At 37.0% G+C, this 15,016-nt stretch overlaps 1 protein-coding gene across 20 annotated transcripts in view; it reads left to right on the top strand.

Moving 5' to 3' along the window:
- Positions 1-15,016, top strand: part of LOC149536781 (transcription factor TGA2.2-like) — a 106,924-nt gene that overhangs the window by 60,969 nt on the left and 30,939 nt on the right. The window lies entirely within an intron of this gene.

Here is a 15,016-nt window from a genome sequence, read left to right as displayed (position 1 = left end):
ACGAGTTTTGTAAATGATTGAAATAGAAAGCTAATTATGTCCTTGCAAAACACTTTTTAGTAAATGCGCAAATAGCAGAGATAGACAGCAGATTCCTACCAAAATAATGTACACTGTTTGTTAGCATGGTCAAATAGATTTACAAAGATGGGATGAGTTCTTGCTGGAGAAGGCAAAGCATATTCAACATGCCTGAGAACTGTGTAGGCAAAGACATCCAAGCAATTCATCTTGCTACACACAGTTACAGTTCAGGCAAACTGAGCCAAGTTTCATGCAGTTATTTACAATGGAGGTGATATTTTTGGTTTAGACAACTGTAGCCTCGTTCTTTGTATGGTACTAATTAGGTCAGTTGTCTTCATAAATAATTCCAATATTATCATATTCTACAAGTCAACATATCCAACTCTTGAAGTAGCAAGAACTCTGCATTGGTAAGGTTTTTTCTTTCCTTATACGAACTTTGTCAAAGGGTCAATGACTCATAACTGATAAGAGTTAGAAAAATGAACTATATAGATATATATGTGAATAGCTACCAAGCGGGCAGCTTCCATTATGTTATCATCACAAAGACTATTAAATTGTTTTCCTTACATTGCATTTCCTATTCCAGAACAAAGAATAGGATTACTAAGGCATCAAAAAAGTCATATAAGTGTTTATTTTGTGGATGGGTGAAGAGGTTTTCATGATACTGCATAATGAAAACATAGGTTCCATGTTGTTTCTATCTAGGCCATACCACATCAGCATTATTGCTTGTTTCATAAACTTCATTCCTCCTTGCCATGGCAATGCATATTGCATCACTGGCAACCTGTTCTTGCAGATCTTTGCTCAAGGTTTTTCCAGCATTGATGGCGTTTGCTTGGTACCTTAGGATAATGTATTTTTTGATCGCTTTGTTTTCCCAGTTGATGTTCCCTGAGGTTCAAATGATGATACATAGTAAAAGCTGCATCGGCATGTCATGAACATAGGCATGAGCCAAGTGTATCTGTCAGGACATCTTGCAGCAATATGACCAACTTTGTTACATGTAAAACATATAATAGGGAGTTTACCTTTGTACTTGCCTTTTCCTCTTGGTAGCCTTCTTGCCAATAATGCTTCAAGACCATCATCTGATTCACTATCACTGTCGATGTCTTCTTTTCTTCTTTCTCTTAGATCCATCAAGGGTTAGTTGAGACTTGAAAGCACATTCAATACTAGCAGGGGGATAATTATCAAAGTTTGATAACTCAAATGCAATCAATCTACTATTTAGACTATTCAAGGTCAGATCATTATCGGGTGTACATTTCAGTTCTTGAATTGTAGTTACTCTAATTGCATAGATAGGAAGTGAAGTCCTCAATACCTTACTTATCATTGTCTCATTAGATATGATGCCTCCAGCTCTTCTAATAGCATTCACAACCTCGTTGATTCGGTCACAATACTATGCAACAGTTTCACCTTCTTTCATTCTAATGTCGTCACATTTGCTTCTCAAACTTTCAGCTTTAACTCTCAACACATTTTTGTCTCCTTTGTGGATTTGTGCCAACTTGTCCCACATTTGCTTCGCAATAGTACATTCCTTCACATCATCAAATTCAGCATAACTCAGAGAAGATGTCAGATCTATCGTCATTTGATTATGCTCTTGCTTCTCTTTCATTTGTTTAATAGTCATGGGTCTAGGAACCTCAATGTATTCATTTTTCAGATAGTACAATGCAAAATCTCCAACTCTAAATAGATGTAGTTTCATCAGTCGTTGCCATGCTGGGAAGTTTTCTTTGTTCAACTTAGGTACCTCTCTCTTGTACATCTTGATCTTTAGCTTAAGTCCTTCTATCTTTCCTTACAAGCACCAAAAGCTCTGATACCAATTGTTAGAATATTTAGAATAACTGAGTGGGAAGGGGTGGTGGTGAATCAGTTATCCTTAGGTCTAGATGTACCAATTCAACTTTCACTAACTTCAAACAACTTAAACAATCTCATTAAAACACTCGGTCCATATAGCAACTCATCAACAACTTAATATTCTGTTCAGTACTCAACTCTCTGTTTAGTATATGCCAACCAACAATAAAATAAACAATAGTAAATAGCATGCATCACACATATGTGACACCAGGATTTAACGTGGAAACCCAATTTGGGAAAAACTACCAAGTAACATGCTACCACTTTTCACTGTTTTGAAGTGAGATCGGTTAAGAGCCAACCCCGTTAAAGGTTACAAAACACACTCCCCGTTAAAGGTTACAAAACACACTGTTAGGTGCGACTCTGTTAGAGGATTTAATCACCGTGTTAGGAGTGGCTTGGTTAGAGAACTTTGGATCATTCCATTAGATTGTTACCTTGATTAAAGGATTTTGACTGCCACAATTTTGATCCGTAAGATATAACTCACTCTGCAAATTCAAATCTCCATTTGACTCATTAGTTGGTTCATTGATTGGACATCATTAACATCTTCATTACTGATCTGTTTGGCAACCCTTGAAGCAATCACACTTCACCAATCACTTCACTTCTCCTCTGCTACTTTGTTCTTCACAGGTTCTCCTTAAGATCGCCAATGAACAATGAACGAACCTTAGAAAACATCTCTTATGCCTCCTTAAATAGGTAATTTTGATCTTTTGCCGCTTAAACATCACCGTAGATCTTAGTGTTAGGTTAGATCCATTGAATCTATCCATCATTTTGTCCTCCTTTGTTGATACTTTTAGAAACTTCTCTTTAAATCCTTGCCTTTGATCGCATAACAAACTCAATTCATGCATGAAATATGCCAGCTCATCAATCCTTGTCATCCATGCGTTTTGACTAATCCAAAAATTCAACTATGTTGGCCTCAAACTCAATTCTTTCACAATTTGTAACTTTTGCTGACACTCGGCCATCACTATGTAGCTCAGCCTCTATTGCTCTGTCTCGCTTGGCCTATAGTAGGTCGCTCAGTCATCACTACGCTTGGTTGCTACTATACTTCGCTTCTTCATCTTGCTTGACCATAACTAGCACTTGGTTAATATTGTTTGCTCGGCTAATTCTTAAGTTCCTTAATCTTTTGTGTCAACTCCTTTATTGACCGACCACATTTTACAAAGCTTTGCTTGTGTTTAACTCCACAAATCCATTCTTCATATGATGTTTGAACAATACACCATCTTGTCAAGGACTATATGATCAAGTGCCTGTTGTAATTCCATCATACTTGCTCCTTTTCACTCAACAACATCACTAGTGCATCTAGTTATCTCTCTTTTCAAATCCTCTTCATCAATCAACAAATATGATACTCTAGATTGTTAGTAAATGTCTTTTCAGTAGGTTTGACATTAATGACAACATAATAGTTGTTCCAATTGTAGTTTCCAACACTCACTTCCTCCACGAACAGAACCTGGAAACTCTAGTCATCATGATAAAGACAAACAAGCTTTGATAACACCCCTTGATAAACAAAAGAAGCAGGAAATAGTTAACAATCTTTCCAATGATATTAAGAAGATTAAATCTCCTAGGTTCTCAGGCTTTGAGTCTGGATAAGATGTTGAGGCATGGCTAATTAAGATGGAGCAGTATTTCAAAATTTAGGAGTTCTTCAGAAAAATCTAAAGTAGTTTGGGGAATATACCACATTTCAGGAGAAGCAACCACTTGGTGGCGAAACACCAAAATAGAACTCAATATCGAAACCACCTAAATCACATGGGACAGGTTCGTCTCTATCTTCAAAAATCGATGGCTTCCTCAAACCTTCTATGATTAGAAATTGCTAGACTTCCAAAATCTTTGAGCAGGAAGATTTGATTGTGCATAAGTACTAGGAGAAGTTCACTTGATTATTAAAGTACACCCCCCCTTACCAGCAAGACAAAAATTTGTAAGTTAGAAAATTTATCATGGGTCTAAATAACATAATTGAAGGAGCTGTAGATGTCCTCACTCCACGAACCATGGAGGAAGCTCTTGAGAGAGCCATTCGGCAAGAACATAAAATCAAAAGGGATGATTGCATTTGAGACAATAAGAGGAAATCTAGTTGGAATTCTGATAACATAGATTCAAGAACTCATAAAAGAAGTTTAAAAAACTTTAGACCCAACAAACCAAAATTCAAGGGGAACAACGGAAAACAGGTTAAAGGAAATCCCCCTAGTAATGACAATAATAAAAAGGATGCTTCACTTGTGGTGGGGATCATTACGCCAATCAATGCCCCAACAAGTTCTTCACTAATCAGCAGCCACGACCCCCACTACCCCCTCAACAAGTTGTTTATCAACAACGAATTCATGCTGTAGTGGACAATTGGCAAGTAGAACATCAATTGGGTCCTGTGGAAACTCTGGGTAAGATTTATGGTAACCCTATCTCTAAATTGATCGACACAGTAGCAACATAATGTTTTATTTCTCCAAAATTGTTGATTAAATTCCATAAGGGCCCATTTGGTTGTAGGAATTGTTGAATGCAGCAATCAATTGTGTTGGAATAAGCTCACTTCTGGAATTTGTGGATTCTTAAAATAATTTTTAGAATATCACTTAGACTTGTTTGGTTGACCTGGAAGATGAGTGGGAAGATGTGTTTTCCGTGTTTGGTTACAAGAACTGGAATTGGAATTGGAATTGGATGATAGCGCACTTCAGGTACCATGCTAAATAATAGATTCGACATTGAGAACACTTGGCGGTTTTCATGAAAAAAGCTTATACAGAAAATTGTAATTTTCTCATAGAAATTGAGAGACCAAAAAACTTCAAATCTGAAGTATAGAGCCCACTTGCGTTGATTTATCAGGCCAATATATAATGCAATGTGGTGTCCAAGACTGCGTATTCATACCCCTCCTTAACATCACTTTTCTGTGATGAATCTATACATACTCGAGATAGGTTCCCCTGCTTCAAGAAATCAAGTGAATTTCTCCTAAGTCTTGTGTTTTATTTTTCCTTCTAAAGCTCATGGGTTCCTTTCAATTGAATTTTTTTATGGTCGTTATTGTTGGTATGTTTGCCGTTGCGCCAAAAGATCAAGCTATCAACGAATGTCACAAACACCAGACTTACCCAGATCCGCGAGAGGTTGTTAAGCCATGTCACGAAACCCAAAGGAGATGCTGACCACCAAGTCAATAATCTCCTCCTCAGCGCCAATTGAGGGTTCCACACCGACGAAATGGAGACCTCCCGAGATTTGAACCCGTGACCCAAGGCTCTAATACCAATTGTTGGTATGTTTGCCGTTGCACCAAAAGCTCGAGCTATTAGCGAACGTCACAAACACTAGACTTACCCAGATCCACGAGAGGCGGTTAAGCCATGTCATGAACCCCGAAGGAGATGCTGACCACCAAGTCAATAGTTATTGCTTGAGGCAGAATGAATTCATGGTCATTATTGTTTGAGGTAGAATGTTTGTAATAGCTTATATGGGGTTGGAAGAAGCTGAAAATGGCAAATGAAAATCATGGTCTCTGTCCTCTGCAAACACGATAATTTTTTTCCCTCCAACCAATAATGAGAAGACTCATCAATACATAAGTCGGGGTTTACAAAAAGGTGCGGGCTTGAGAGTGGATCTAATTGAGTCTATAAAAAAAGTGGAATAGGAATTCATTTCCTATTCCACCTATTAGGAGGGAAGAGTGGCCTGCCCATTTTGGGCTAAAATAAGCATAGTAGAATTCTAATTCCATTTTTGCATATTACAAACAAACATCGAATTTGCGCATTCGGGTATTTGAATTTTCTAATTCTCATCTAATTCTTGCTACCAAGCGGAGTCTAAAAGAACTAGATTTATGGCAAAACCATGGACTGTTGAAAATGCAAATAAGACAAGGGTTAGAGTAGAGCAGTGTCTGTTTGACACCCAGGTAGATTTTCCAAACTTCTCAACTAAGGTGAATTTGGATGTAGCACCTTTAGGGTCTTACGATATCATGATGGGAATGAATTGGCTCAGTGAGCACAAGGCCAAAGTAGACTGTCTTGCCAAAACAGTAAAGTGTTTGGGCAATTAGGGAAACACTGTAAGCATTCAAGGGATAATGCATGAAGTAAGACCTCACCAGATTTCAGCTATGCAGCTCAAAAGATGTAGGAGGAAATGGTGTGAAATCTTCGTTGTGAAAATAGAAGACTTGCGAGAATCCCTAGAAAACACTTATCAAGATGACTATCTCATCGAAGATGGGGAAATTAGAGAAAAACAAAAGGAATCTTTTGAAGAAAAATATCCATACCTAAAGTACTTTCAGGATGTATTCCCAGAAGAACTTCCAGGCTTATCTCTCTCTATAGTGTTTGATTTCGCTATAGATTTGGTGCCTGGGGCGCAACCCATATAAAGAGCACCCTATCAAATGACCACAACCGAATTGATGGAATTGCAAGTACATGCAAGATTTATTGGATAAGAAACTCATTTGATTGAGTGTTTCACCATGGGGAGCTCCCGTTTTGTTCGTCAAAAAGAAAGATGGAACTAGGAACTAGGAGTTTGTCTATAGATTATAGGATGCTTAATAAGGTTACTATAAAAATAGATATCCACTTGCCAAGAATGATGAGCTGTTTGATTAGATGAGGGGAGCAACAATGTTTTCTAAGATTGACTTAAGATTAGGATATCATCAGCTTCGAATTAAGGAAGAACACATTCACAAGACTGCTTTCAGAACCTGCTATGGACATTATGAGCTTATAGTATTATCTTTTGGGCTAACCAACGCCCCAAAACCTTCATGAATCTTATGAATAGTATCTTCCAGAACTGTTTGGATAAATTTGTGTTAGTATTTATTGATGACATTCTTATCTATTTCCAAAATGAAGAACACCAGACAACTAGAGATAGTTCTTCAGAAGCTAGGAGAACATAAGCTGTACGAGAAACTTTCCAAGTGCTCTTTTTACCAAAAGGAAATTCAATATTTAGGGCACGTTATATCAGCCCAAGTAATAGCTGTAGATCCTGCCAAGATTAAGGCAATCAAGGATTGGCCAATAACCAAAAATGTATCAGAAGTCAGAAGTTTCATGGGTTTAGCCAGATTTTATAGGAAATTTGTTAGAGATTTCTCTAGAACTGCTTATCCCATCACATCACTCCAAAGGAAAGGGAAGAAATTTATATGGACAGAAAAATGTCAAACAACTTTGAATTACCTAAAGGAAAAGCTAACTACCACTCCCATACGTATAGTGCCTGGCCCAAAAGGTCAGTTCGTGGTTATAATAGATACATCATGAGAAGGATTAGGAGGTGTATTGATGCCAGAAGATTAAGTCATTGCCTATGAATCCAGAAAACTGAAGATGCACAATCACACTCACAGCTCAAGAAGATAAGTCTTCTTTTCATGTTTGTTTTTGATGCCCATGCAACTCTCTTCGACTCCATTTATACAAGATTGTGGTCAATTCCGAGTAGTATTTGGACATTCTACTTGATCCAATATGGTTCCATACCTTTTTGTTGCTTTTAAAATATTTTCTGCACTCAGTCAGTGCACCATCATTACAGAAGATATTTGACAAGGCAACCCATTTATGGAAATCTTGAGAAAGGTTTTTTCTTTCCTGCTTTACTCGTCTTTTGGACAACAGGTCTCCTGATTTCTTTGCCTCTCGATAAACATGCTTGAGCATATATTCTTTCATCTGTTTGTGGTGCTTATGGTTCCGCTCAATCCACATTATTGCTTTCCACTGAAAGCCTTCCGCATATTGGTAGCATAAATCACTGTTAAAGAGTCACCTTCTTTGCCTCTTGGTCATGGTTCCTCTGATTGCATACTTTGATACCTGCTAAAAGGGCCAAGAATAAAGAGTCGTTCAGTCTGTTAGGAAATCTCTTGATCCAACATATCTTCCCCTTTTCATTTCTAATAATGTACTAAGCCCCCGAGGGCTTGAGATTTTCATGTGCTGCTCTGTCAAAATTTAGTTTCAAGCCTGCTACTAGGAGGGGTTGTCCATCTTGCATTGGCTTGGCGGACTTGTGTGTTTAAGGGTGTAACGGGTGGGACTTGCCCAGAAAAGCAGATAAGAAGCTCATGACTCGCAGAAATAAAGGTCAGGTCTTCAATACTATATTATCAGCTTCCAGATGGCTTAATTTTCAGTACCAAATTCCATTTAAGGTCCGAATCCAAGTCAAGCATGCTCATAAAATCTCAAGTCTGTTGACTGTCTGTTTCCTTAATGCCAAGCCCAAGCATATTCCATTCGTCCCTCTCTGACTTAGTTTACCTGCATCAATGAACATGTCCTGCAAGTGCAAGGTGCAACAGCAACGTTCAGATTTTTTGTAATATTTGACGGTAATGTGTTTCTGAATATATCTCCCTAATTGCCATATACAATGCCCCCATCATTTATTTTTGGTAAATATTTTTCTACACATATGCAAGTGCTCAAATTAAGGAAATAGTAATCACTTCACATCAATTATTAATATTAATCTTCCCTTGAATATTCAACAGGCACCTAATTAATGTGCCCTAGTGAAGGCAGTTATAATCTCTGATAAAATGATATAATTGCTGTTCTGAATAATATATCTGTAACTCTTGAAAATAAACTTCTTTTGGAAAATGAAAAAGTATTTCTGAAATTTGTTTCGTGCGATGCATTAACTTTTATTTCCATCAAAATATATATTTTCAAGCTTTTAGCCTCCTGATTTAAAAAATTAATTAAATATTAGTTTCCATAAAAAAATTTAGACAGCATTTTAATTTAATTAATTGATTAATTAATTATTTTCTCAACCTTGTTAAATACGGGATATTACAGGAGGGGTGGGCTCTCAAAAGAGTCTTGACTCTTGGTAATCTTGTCATTCCATGTACTGAAGGTTGACTTTTTCTTGTTTTTGGCTTTGATATTGAGTAGCTCAGTAATTGTCACCTTGATTTTATTTATTAATCATGATAGTGCTCACCCTGGAAGTTTTCTTAAAAGTTCATATTGGCCTCTCTCCATGGGTCCTATGCATTAAAATAAAGCTAAACTGTAGAGTTCCCTTGTTTGCACGAGGGGGCATGTGAAGCATGCTTACTCATCTGTGACCTGAAAAAGTTACTTAGGTTAATTTAATAAATTGTGATTTTGTATTTTTCGATTTATTCCATTTTTTATATTATTACAGGAATTTAGTCATTTTTGCTAATGCTAAAAAAGATATTGTATTTTTTGTAATTTTTTTATGAATGTTTGTTTTTGGCGCATAATAATAGATCATGTTTAATTTATTTGTATCAAAATTGATCAAACAATATATGTAATGCAATTTATCAAATATATTCTTCTTTTATCTGTTTGTGGTGCTTATGGTTCTGCTTAATCTACATTATTGCTTTCCACTGGAAGCCTTCCACATATTGGTAGTATAAATCACTGTTAAAGAGTCACCTTCTTTGCCTTTTGGTCATGGTTCCTCTGATTGCATACTTTGATACCTGCTAAACGGGCCAAGAATTCAGAGTTGTTCAGTCTGTTAGGAAATCTCTTGATCCAACATATCTTCCCCTGTTCATTTCTAATAATGTCCTAAGCCCCTGAGGTCTTGAGATTTTCATGTGCTGCTCTGTCAAAATTTAGTTTCAAGCCTGCTACTAGGAGGGGTTGTCCATCTTGCATTGGCTTGGCAGACTTGCGTGTTTAAGGGTGTACCAGGTGGGACTCGCCCTGCTAAACGGGCCAAGAATTCAGAGTCGTTCAGTCTGTTAGGAAATCTCTTGATCCAACATATCTTTCCCTGTTCATTTCTAATAATGTCCTAAGCCCCCGAGGTCTTGAGATTTTCATGTACTGCTCTGTCAAAATTTAGTTTCAAGCCTGCTACTAGGAGGGGTTGTCCATCTTGCATTGGCTTGGCAGACTTGCGTGTTTAAGGGTGTACCAGGTGGGACTCGCCCAGAAAAGCAGATAAGAAGCTCATGACTCGCAGAAGTGAAAGGTCAGGTCTTCAATACTATATTATCAGCTTCCAGATGGCTTAATTTCCAGTCCCAAATTCCATTCAAGGTCCGCATCCAGGTCAAGCATGAATCGGTCCCATAAAATCTCAAGTCTGTTGCCTGCCTGTTTCCTTAAATGCCAATCCCAAGCAGATTCCATTCGTTTCTCTCCGACTCAGTTTACCTGCATCAATGAACATGTCCTGCAAGTGCAAGGTATAACAGCAGTGTTCAGATTTTGTAATATTTGACGCTAATGTGTTTCTGAAGATATCTCCCTAATTGCCATATACAATGCCCCCATCATTTATTTTTGGTAAATATTTTTCTACACATATGCAAGTGCTCAAATTAAGGAAATAGTAATCACTTCACATCAATTATTAATATTAATCTTTCCTTGAATATTCAACAGGCACCTAATTAATGTGCCCTAGTGAAGGCAGTTATAATCTCTGATAAAATGATATAATTGCTGTTCTGAATAATATATCTGTAACTCTTGAAAATAAACTTCTTTTGGAAAATGAAAAAGTTATCTCTGAATTTTTTTTCATGTGATTTATTAACTTTTATTTCCATCAAAATATATATATTCAAGCTTTTAGCCTCTTACTGATTTAAAAAATTAATTAAATATTAGTTTACATAAAAAAATTTAGACAGCATTTTAATTAAATTAATTGATTAATTAATTATTTTCTCAACCTTGTTAAATACAGGATATTACAGGAGGGTTGGGCTCTCAAAAGAGTCCGACTCTTGGTAATCTTGTCATTCCATGTGCTGAAGGTTGATTTTTTCTTGTTTTTTGCTTTGTTATTGAGTAACTCGGTAATTGTCACCTCAATTTTATTTACGAATCATGATAGTGCTCACGCAGGAAGTTTTCTTAAAAGTTCATATTGGCCTCTCTCCATGGGTCCTATGCATTAAAATAAAGCTAAACTGTAGAGTTCCCTTGTTTGCATGAGGGGGCATGTGAAGCATGCTCACTCATCTGTGACCCGAAAAAGTTATTTTGGTTGGTTTAATAAATTGTGATTTTGTATTTTTAGATTTATTCCATTTTTTATATTATTACAGGAATTTAGTCATTTTTGCTAATGTTAAATAAGATATTGTTTTTTTTGTAATTTTTTTATGAATGTTTATTTTTGGCGCATAATATAGATCATGTTTAATTTATTTGTATCAAAATTGATCAAACAATATATGTAATGCAATTTATCAAATAATATTAGATGATTTTTTAATATAATAAAAATCTATTAAATTATATAAAATTGTAATTAAAATTTTATTTGCATCTTACAAAAGGGTTCAAGGTAGAGAGTAGTTGCAGAAAGATTGAAGCCGAAAAGGTTCAGATGCGTGTTACTGAAGAAGGGGTGCCCGAAATTGGAGAAATTGATATGGGGGGGGACATGAATAGGTTGGAACCTACAAAAATTGAGAATTTTAAGGATAGAATGGCTACCTGGTTCCTACTGAAGGAAGGGGGTTTTTTACCCTACATGCAGTCGATGGCTGGGTATGATGAGAACTGCATGCTCCAGTTTGTTAATGGCTGGAATGATAGAAAGGTTACCATTAATGGAATCACCTTCCAAGTCACTAAGTGATTGCAATAGCGATTGGCCTCTCTATGAAGGGGAAAAAAATGGAGGAAGGTAACCAAAATTACTGATGAGGCCAGCATGAATAGCTTCTTCGTGGAGGATGAGGAGCCGATTCTTTACAGAGGAGGGTTTAAAAGAGACAAGCTACCCGCCCCCTGGGATGATGTGTGCTTGGTCCTTATGAGGTATCTGACGTTGGAGGGTAGGTTTGGTTTATGCTATTACTATCACTTCCCTTTGTTGAATCATTTTAGGAATAGGGATTTCATTTCTATCCCTTTTTATCTTCTACATTCTCTTGAGGACATGGTTGCGGATGTTAGGGAAAAAAGGAGTAAAGGTTTAAATTTCACCATAATTCATCAAGGCTTAATCTTCCGCCTTTATCAGTTTCACCTCACCTTGTGCCCCCCTAGAGTGGTGGGAGTGGAAAACCCAAGCCATGGCCAGAACTCCCCCCGAGCTCCAGTATGGGCACAAAAATTCACAGCCCCAGGCCATCCCCTAGTAAGGAAAATAAGAAAAAGAAAAAATCTGATATAGTGGAACAAAAGGGAAACAAGAAGATGAAAATTGAAAAACCGGTTGAGGTTGTTGGAGAGGACTCATAGGAGGATACCGGGGGTAAGGCTAGGAGGAGATCCGGTAGGCTTGCTCAATCTCAGGCTAGGAGCAAACAAAAGTCCATTTGATATCCGGTTGAGGAGGTTGAGGAAGATAATTCTGAAAATAATAGTGATAGACGGGAGGAGGAAGATAATTCCAACTCCAAAAAGGATGATTGTAATGAGGATGTGGAGAAAAGTTTTAACTCGGGAGACAATTCAGTGGATAATGCTCAGACCTAGGCATCTGCTGGAAATGTTGAGAAAACGGAGATCACCCATGTGTCTGCCAACTTTTCCCTCAAACCCATTACCTTTTGTGAGGAGAGCAGCAAGATGGATAATTCCCCCATAACCATTTCATCCCCTACTAAGGATAATTCTAAGGTTTCCTCTAACCCACTGGTTTTGCAGGATGATTTACAGGTGCAGAAAATTAAGGAGGATGCATCAAAGGTTGAAGCGGGGTCTAAGGAAGGGACCAAGGTGTTGGAGGAGCGGTATATGAATTTGGAAAGAAGGGTTAAAGCTTTGGAGGAGGGGTTCTTTACCTTCTCCAAATTCGGCCTTAAAGTTACTCATGCTGCTGCCACCACCCTTCAATTGCTGGCACAGGAAAAGGAGTACGCGGGTATGGATATGGAGGACCACAGGTTGCTCTTCAAGTTCCTTGCTGATGACTGGGCCTGGATCCTACTGCAAGCGAAGGGGAAAGGAAAAAATGAAAACTAAGTTTTTTGAGTGTTTTCAGTTTACTGGGATCTTTGGATCCAAGACTTTTAATGTTTTATTGGTAGTTTGGTTTTGCTGGTTTACAGCTGTAATTATGACTCGGGTTGGCCTGGTTGCCATTTTTGATTATGTGGAACTTTCGTAGTTAGCTTGTTTCCTTTATTTGGTTTTAGCTTAGCTGCTGGTCTCTGGTTATTTCTGCAGACATTTGGAAAGTTAATGCTGTTTAGTTAGTCTTTTGTTTGTTGGTGGTTTCGGCTGGTAATGTGCTGGTTACCAGCTTTTTGCTTGTATATGGGCCGACCCCCTTGCTTTGGTCACTTTTAATTTCAAAACCATTGTAATTAAAATATATTGTACAGGTTAAAACTTTAGTTGGATGTTAGCAAATGTTGTTTGCAGGCCATGGCAAACATAAGAATACCTGATACAGCTATTACTATTTCAAGTGATTTGCTAGAGTAGTATACGTCAAACGACTTAGTTGTATCAGAAATAGGGTCAATATCTATGAATTGGTTGGGCTTTTATCAGAATAGTGTTGAAATGCTCACAAACAACATTCTTACAAATTGCCAGGAGACTCTTCAACAAGATAGCCAATTGATTCAAGATCCACATGGTGTGCAAAATTATGAAGTTGAAATGGTGGGTAAAATTGCGTAGAAATATCATTCAACACTTGATTCAAGATGCACATGAGGTGCAAAATTATGAAGTTGAAATGGTTGGTAAAATTGCATAGAAATATCATTCAACATGTGGGGTGTTCCAGTTTTACAATGATTTCCTCTGAGAGCTAAGATATGCTAAACATTATCAAGAGAAAATTACTGCAGTTTTGAAGGAAGAATACCAGGGCATTTTGCGTGACATATGGAAGAACTTTAGCTAGATTAGTAGGAATTGCTATTTTTGTTGTATCAAAGGACATAGTGATAAATGTTTATCCTTTTTTGTGCCCCCAATTAGCTTATTACAATCATGGATATTTTATCAGATAATATACTTTTTGTAATGGGCATAGTGTTGGAACACTTACATGATATCTTTTCAACATTGTTCATAGTGCCATTGTACATGTTATTCCTTACAATAATAGTCTTACTGATTATTCCTTGGTGTAATATTTGTGTTGTTATTTGAAAGGAAAATGAAAGGTCCTTTTATAGTCTATATTATATAATACCAGCCATATTTCTTTGGGTCTACATATGGTGACATCAATCTTTGACTACCCTGTTCTTGTGGGAGACACCCAACTGCGCTACAAATGAGGTGTACATACCCTACCCCCTTGTGGGATTTGAACTTGTGACCTCTCTTTCAAGAGCACAAGTTCTCTAGCACTAGCCCAACATAGACTTCATTATATGAACTTGTGAGCATTATGTAAAATGTTTCTCAATGTGGTTGAGTTGTATGTTTTCCTTCTATAAAACCTACATTGAAGATAGTTTACAAGAACAATTGTAAGAATATTATAAATTTATCTTTTGATGTATGGCTATGCACACTTCATTTCTCTCAATGTTGCATTTAATAGTCATATTAAATTGGTTTCATGTATATTTATTGTATTCCTCTGCTCTTGTCCCAAGTAGTTATTTGGTTTGCCATTTCGAAAATGCAGAACATGGGCCCCTTGAAAAGAATCTAGATGATGCCCAACTAATAGATCCTAGAAAACTGCAAAGCCAAAAAAATAATTTTAGCTTATTATGCATGAAATAAAGAGGAAGTAGATGCTCATAGATATGCTTGGAAATTAGACAAAAGACAATCTGCTCTAGAACAAGTAGAAGCGTCGAGATTACAAACAAACCAGAATTTTCACCCTCGACGTGAAGATGAAACAAATGCACAAAAGGATGTCATGAACTAAGAAAGTGAAATCTTGCAGGTTGAATATACTTTAACAAAACGACAAATAGGCCAACCAATGATATTCAACAACTATTTTAACTTAATGAGAGCATTAAAAAGATTTAGAGAACGAATGGAGTCAATAGATGCCTTGGCTAAGCTAAAAATATGCATTGTTTGCAAGGAATGTTGCTTGGGCA

Source organism: Cupressus sempervirens, chromosome 10 (genome assembly GCF_028749045.1).
Source record: "Cupressus sempervirens isolate cs-2001-9-10 chromosome 10, ASM2874904v1, whole genome shotgun sequence".
Classification (NCBI taxonomy): Eukaryota; Viridiplantae; Streptophyta; class Pinopsida; order Cupressales; family Cupressaceae; genus Cupressus; species Cupressus sempervirens.
This window is presented reverse-complemented; position numbering and strand designations above follow the sequence as displayed.